We start from the raw sequence: 7,964 nt of genomic DNA on the forward strand, positions 1-7,964 counted from the left end.
GGTAATATAGTTGATTTTAGTTCTTAATCCTATTGTGTGGCTGCAAATAGTTCTAAGTAGTTTTTCAAACACCCATGTAGTGAAATCATTTTGATGGATTATGATCTGCATTTTTTTTCTTAATGAGATGGAGTAAAAAAAAATAGTATCACCTAAAACAAAGGATAAACATTATTTTGTGAAAGTTTTAGTTATTATCACATTCCAACAAATCTAAAATGTTATCAATTATGACACACCATTGTTTTATGTACTGTTAAAAATTAAGTGATGGAGTTCCTGCAGTGGTGCAGTGGGTTAAGGAGCCGATGTGGTATAGGTCACAGTTGTGGTTCAGATTAGATCCTTGGCCCAGGAACTTCCACAGGCCACAGTGCAGCCAAAAAAGAAAGCAGAAACTATCAAAGTAATGATACTGTATTGTTATATCTCTGAGACATTAAAATGAAGAGGTATTTTTTAAAATTGGTCAACTATAAGGTATGTATAAATGTGCCATTTGGATCACAATGGCACTGATTATTGCTTGCTATTGCTATGAACTATGCTATTGTTAAAAGGGTTTGAAAGCTACTGTTATAGTGGAAGAATGCAGGAAAGGAGCAGATAAATACACCATAAGGCAATATGGGATGAGTGCTTCATGAGCAGAAATGCAAAATTACCTGTTTTTTGTTGGAGGAAACAATTGATAAGGACTGGGGACATCAGGAAAATTTGAACCAGAGGACAAAGTACTTGAGCTGGGCTTGATTCCATCAGAAAGTGTGAAGAAAAAGATATTTTGGGATGGGAGGGCAGAAAGTACAAAGGCATGAATGTGCCGGGCACACTTTGGAAAATAGGAGAAGTCTGACAGGCCTGGAGGGATGAAGGCAAGTTAGCACCAGATTGAGAAGGCCTTGATTAGATGCCAAAACTTTTGGATTTATGCTAAAGGCAAGAGAGGAATTTAGATGATTCAACTAGTATTTTAGAACGATGATTCTGCCATGAATGGGAAGGATAGATTAGATGAGCAAGAGGTTGGTGACAGGCAGAGGGCAGGAGGATCCACTGTTTGTTTATTTGTTTTTTTCTTTTTCTGCTCTGCATCCAGTCTGCCTTAGTCTGGTAGCAATATTCTGGTGTCCTTTAAGGAGCCACCCTGTCCCGTGTAAGTCAGAATTCTGTTACAGTGACAGAAAATTCAATACAAATTCTGGTTTAATTTGGTTTAATTTAACATGAGAGAATGTGTCTCTGTTGGGCACAGGAAGGGGATAACAATACAAGTGATTTTTTTTTCTTTTTCTTTTTTGCTTTATAGGGCTGCACTCTCGGCATATGGAGGTTCCCAGGCTGGGGGTCCAATCGGAGCTGCAGCTGCTGGCCTATGCCACAGCCACAGCAACATCAGATCCGAGCTGTGTCTGTGACCTACACCACAACTCATGGCAACGCCGGCTCCTTAACCCACTGAGGGAGGCCAGGAATGGAACCCACAATCTCGTAGTTCCTAGTCAGATTCATTTCCGCTTCGCCATGACGGGAACTCCACAAGTGATATTTTTGGGGCCAAATCAACTGGACTTGATGAACGCTTAGAGGAGCAAGGGATAAGTCTTGAGTTACCCTGGTGCTCCCATTTTGCCTGTTTGAGTTTAAATTCCCTCATTAAGCTACATGTTTTATCTTTCTCCAATTTGATTACCATCTTCCTAGGAAAATAAACTGTCCACATCCTCATTTTCAAGATGAAGGGTAAAGTAGATTTTAGAAATACAGACCACTAAGTTTGATGTCAAATTTTGGAAACTTTCTAATATAAATCATTGAACACAGTGTGTCGGGGAAATTTTACAGTTAATAGGAGTCATCATGGATTCTTTTAGGTAAATCATGACAAAGAAATACCACTTCCTTTCTTTTTTTCTTTTTTTTTTTTTTTTTTTTTTTGTTTTTTAATCTTTTCTAGGGCCGCTCCCACGGCATATGGAGTTCCCAGGCCAGGGGTCGAATTGGAGCTGTAGCCACCGGCCTACACCAGAGCCACAGCAACGCGGGATCCAAGCCGCATCTTCGACCTACACCACAGCTCACGGCAACACCAGATCGTTAACCCACTGAGCGAGGCCAGGGATTGAACCCACAACCTCATGGTTCAAAGTCAGATTCGTTAACCACTACACCACGACAGGAACTCTACCCACTTCCTTTCTTGACAGGATCATTACTAAACAAAGATGTTGGTCATTTCAAAAAGTCAAGACAGGAGTTCCCGTCGTGGCGCAGTGGAAACAAATCCAACTAGGAACCATGAGGTTGAGGGTTTGATCCCTGGCCTTGCTTGGTGGATTAAGGATCTGGTATTGCCATGAGCTGTGGAGTAGGTCACAGACGAGGCTCGGATCCCAAATTGCTGTGGGCTCTGGCGTAGGCCGGCGGCTACAGCTCCAATTGGACCCCTAGCCTGGGAACCTTCATATGCCACAGGTGTGGCCCTAAAAAGACAAGAGACAAAAAAAAAGTCAAGACACTTTTGTGGATAAGTATGAGAAACATGGGTTTAGATCATTGCAGAGAAAGTTTGATTTAGAGAGTGCTGATTACTGGAGTGACATTAATCTTGAGGCCTCAAGTTCTTAGGACAAAACAATAAAGATTTATCCTCCTTTATTCAGACCTAAGTAATCTTTTTATTGATGTTTTGAGTTAAGATATCAAATTTGAAAGATATACAGAGCCCATATCAGAATATGATGACAGAATAGTTAATCAAAATAATTTTTAGGAAAATAGATAACATTTTGCTGCAGTAAATATAAAGTGTGGTATCTTTATTCAGAAAAATCATTTGAAAGAGGCTGGGATTTGGGAGACTTGATTTGACCTGATAATGTGACAATAAGTTACATTATCATGCAGTGTGAGCCTTCGCCAAAAAACTAACAAAATTTAAACTGTGTTAATGCAAGACAGTGTTTAAGTCACAGGGGTACCCGACCTGTGCTATTTAGCTCAGGATTTCTGAACTTATGTGTTCAAATATAGATACCACATGAAAAGAGCTACCTGTGCATAGCAAATCAGAATTCATTAAGCAGAGACACCCGGGAAGAGTGTAGAAACCATTTTTTCTCTTAAGATGAGGGAATTGGGTCTGCTTAAACTGCAGAAAAGCAATTTGCTAAAGGGTTGTTATGCAGAGAAGAGAGTAGATTTATTCCACGTCATGCTGGAGACCATCAGGAGGGCTGTTACTGAGAGGAAGATTTTGGCTCACAGTAAGAAAGGACAGTTTGGGATATTGGAACTGAACCACGGTGGACAGGACCTCCTGGTGAAGTGAGCTCTACATCACTGGAAGCATTCAATCAGAAAACAGTGGCCACCTGTCAGGGTTGCTATAAAAGGAATTACTGGGGGGAGGAGGGGCCTGCAGAGATGTGATAACATCCAAGGTCTCCTCTAACTTGAAGCTTCTATATGTCAGTGTTTATTCTCTGAACTTCAAATGATTGCTTTCCTAGACATAGTTTCTAAAAGAACACATTATAATTTGATTTATAAACAAAACAACTTTCCACTGAAGAAATTCGTTGCCAAGTACAATTGATTCTTGTTGTTTGTGGTAGTTGTATTCTGTAAGGTCACTTTGAATACTGAATTAGTGACTGCTGAACCATTGCTTCTAAAGGAAATACAGAATTAGTTTCCTACACGCTTTTGTTCATATTTTCACCAACCAGTCAATACATAACCTTGTTTTATGTGTTTTTCTATTTAAAGACACCTTATTTAATGTATGTTGTTAATTCATTAACATCAAACTATGGCCAATAGCACTATAACTCATGCTGAATGAAGCTTACTTAACTTTTCTCCAAAAGGCATTATCACAACTTTCTTATGCCTAGGGACACTAGCCAGCATATCAATACTATGCTTGGGAGCCATTTTAAACAGCTAAATCACCAACAAAAACAGCAAAAATGCAAAAAACATGATGCTAAATATACCACAAAAAGAACATTTGTTCATAGTATGAGAGTCGAAACAAGAAGGCAAAGTATCCCTTCTTCAACCTCAGTGGGAATGTATACAAAGGTGACAATTTTTTCACAACTCTGTGTGTCCAAAAATGACTGAAAATGCTGTATTGATTTAGGAGTTACAAACAAATTTCAGCAAGTAGGCAAATTCATAATTTGCAAATAATGAGGACTGACTAATTAAAGATTATGAAGATAGTATTTTTAGACATAACCCATTGAAGCTGTGTGTAAAGTTCAATGAGAGGCAGATCACATTAATTTTTTTGAAGTGAGACACCTGTAAATGAAAATCAACAATCCTACATTTAACTTGATGGGGCAACAAAGAGCTTACCCCTCAGCAGAAAGGTAATAGCATTTATTAAGTCACCTATTTCAGGTAGACATTTTATAAGCATTATATCATTCTCTTAGGCTATGGTAAATAGGATTTTGTAGAAAAGCTTCAGTAAACTATTTAAAATTTTTATACAAAACCTGACTTTCCTTGTAACAAAATCTCTGAAACAATCTATACACTTACTTTTTGAATAATGGTTATGAAATTATACTCTTAAATGTACTGGGAAATACCTATTGGGGTAATTTTATAAGAACAGTAAATAATCAAAGGAACCTCCTTGCAGTTTATCTACTTTGGAAGTCAGTATTTTCTGGAAGCCAGGTAAATTTGCAGAAATCGTAGAATTAAACTACTAACATAATAATCGTAGTAGTTCCCATTGTGGCTCAGCAATAATGAACCTGACTAGTATCCATTGGGATACATGTTAGATCCCTGGCTTGGTTCAGTGGGTTAAAGATCTGGCATTGCTGTGAGCTGTAGTGTAGGTCACAGACATGGCTCGAATCTGGCATTGCTGTGGCTGTTGCATTGGATGGCAGCTACAGCTCAGATTCCACTAGCTGGAAACTTCCGTATGGTGTGGGTGTGGCCCTAAAAAGACAAAATAATAATAACTGTAGCCTACACCTCCCCCCCGACACACACACTCTTCAAGAGGAGCATACAGATGGTGACACTCGGCTTTAGGGAAAATTGGTCCAAAGGATTTTCTTATTTGCACTCTATCCATCTTCCTCCTATCCCTAGAGCCCTGTTAGTGTGAGAACAGAGTTCTGGAGAGTCTGTATTTTTGAAACTTGAACTCTTGAGACCACAAAGACTTCTATAACTAGCCTCAATTTTTTTTCTTTTTTTTTTTTTTTTCTTTTTTTAAAGGGCTGAACCTGTGACATATGGAAGTTCCTGGGCTAGGGGTCAAATCGGGGCTGCAGCCATTGGCCTACACCACAGCTCACAGCAACACCAGATCTTTAACCCACTGAGCGAGGCCAGGGATCAAACCCACATCCTCGTGGACACTAGTTGGGTTCATTACCACTGAACGACGACAGGAACTCCTAACTATCCATAATTTTTTAGAACAACCTGGGCCTCTGCCACATGGCCAATGCAAATAAAAGTAAGATTAGACAAGGTGTCCTTCAGCCCATCCACAGAGTGATAAATATTTTTAATTCTGGGGACAAAGCAGCTTTCAGTACACAAGGTCATTTCCCCTCCTTTTTGCACTGCAAAATAATCAAGCTATCTGTTGAAGCTAATCACTATCTGTAACTCTAAACTTGTGCTGAAGATGTGTTCACATTGGTCATTATAAGTGCTCAAGTTATCAGCTAGTAGAGGATATGATTTAGTAGGTCTCACTTCCACTATCCCATCTCCTTCTATTTGACATATTTTGCCAGCTGGTAGTTACCACCACTGACACCCACTTCTAGAGTCTTGACCGACGCCTTCACTGTTTCTAGCAGTACCCTATGTGTGATGTTCTGAAGGGAAAGTGGCCAAGCCCTCAAGAGGCTCTATCTCAGTGAATTCTCATCCCAGTCAACCATAGGTCTTCCTGCTTTGCAGCCCACCTTACCCCATACCCAGGGCATTTTGCAGGACCCCATACTCAAAAAGACCTCATACTTGGTTTTTAATACTCTGGTATTGCCATCTTGAAATTCCTAATGAGTTTACCTTTGAACTCGCGTTTTGTAGTGAGGTTGGATAGAACAATGGAGCATGCATGTAAACAGGTGATAGACACAGTGCCTGTCCATTGTTCCTTGCCACTCATTCACATAAGCTTTCTCACTGCCCCAGGAGCACAGAATCCTGGTGGACACACAATGCATTGGAGTTCAGTGAAACAAAGCAAGTGCAAAGTGTGTTATGTCTACACATATCTCTGAGAAGTCATGCTTTCTATTAGAAGCAGAACTTGCTTAAAACACAGGAAGAAGGCAATGGTGTTCTAACAAAAAGATCAAGGAACCCTATTACATCCTTTCTTATGTTACTTCCCTGAATTAGCCAACTGCCTCTGCTGAAAACATTTTCTTTCCAGCCCTTTCTTACTCCTCAGTAAATCAAAGGTATAGAGTGTTGGTAGAATGTGCATATATCAAGAAGGGTTAAGTTAGTTTTCTGAAGTGTTTTGCACTGCTCTGGTGAGAACAAAATATACATGCATGTGAGAGCTGCAACACAGAAATTGTGTCATTTTGGTTATTTCATGTAGGAGTTAAATGCTCTTATATTTGTATTTCAAACCAGCGTTGTACAATATAAAAATTCATTTTAAAATTCATGCTGAGGAGTTCCCACTGTGGCTCAGCAGGTTACAAACCCAACTAGTATCCATGAGAATGTCTTCAATCCCTGGCCTTGCTCAGTGGATTAAGGATCTGGTGTTGCCATGAACTGTGGTGAAAGTTGCAGACTCAGCATGGATCCCACGTTGTTGTGGTGTAGGACAGCAGCTGCAGCTCCGATTTGACCCCAGCCTGGGAACTTCAATATACTGCAGGTGCTGCCCTAAAAAGCAAAAAAATAAAAAATAAATAAATAAATAAAATTCATGTTGACAACTTAAAATTTTCATTTTTCCTTACTTAGAATGATATTAGTTATAATTATTGACTATCTAAACACCATGACAAGTCAAGAGAGACCAGAAGAAAAGAAAAAGTCTTTGTATTTTTGTACCTTTAGTGCCCTCCATTCTTTCCCCTACTTTCTGAACAAGAGGCCTCAGAAATTATGTAGCCAGCTTTGAACCCTCCACCCCTCAAAAGAGTCCCAACAGCCCTACTCAGGAGAAGGGGGTCTAGGAAAGACTCCATGCCTTCCCCCACCCGCTTCACTGACAGGGTCAGGGTGGGAGTGGTAAGCGTAGCTCCACCTCGTGGATAAGGTGTCCCGAGGCTGAGGGCCCCCAGTGGCCTGCATGCAGGAGCTGTGTTTCCTGTAGTAAACACACTGGCTTCTAATCAGATAGGTAGGAAGTGAGGGAGGAAGGAAGTCCTTGTTCCGCTCCTGGGGCACATTTTCCCATGGAAACAGTGTCATGGGTCACAGTTCTCATCCTCTCATAGTTGAGCTGCTTGAGGACTTAAATGGGCTTTTAAGAGCTGGCCTGAGAACCTAACCAGTATTTATCACATTGTTTCTCTGGGGAAAATGCATTTTCAGTTTCAAACAACCAAATTAGAAGTTAGCTTTGGGGAACATAACTGTCATATAGGGACTGTGTACTTTCCTAGCTCAGAAGAAATGCTGAAACCACAGAGAAAACTGGCGTTTGTAAGACCCAGATAAACCTTACTGAGAAGGTTATTAATACTAACAATTTCACTTTATCTTCTGGGAGAGTCCAGTCCTTCAGATTTGCAACTTGAAAAACCTGATTGCAAGTTCACTGGGGTTGATGAGTCTCTGGCAACAAACACATACCAACCAAACCCAACTGGCATCTGTAAACCAGATGCCAATCTATTAAGAATACAAGAAAAGTTGTGCCGAGTTGGACTAAAGATTCACTCTGTCTGGTATTCTGTGACAATGATAGTGAACTTCTATTTTTTATTCAC

The sequence above is a fragment of the Sus scrofa genome, chromosome 1, assembly GCF_054392235.1.
Source record: "Sus scrofa isolate SSC_HxYL_T2T_F1_AM1 chromosome 1, Sscrofa_HxYL_maternal_Yorkshire_Landrace_v2.0, whole genome shotgun sequence".
NCBI lineage: Eukaryota > Metazoa > Chordata > Mammalia > Artiodactyla > Suidae > Sus > Sus scrofa.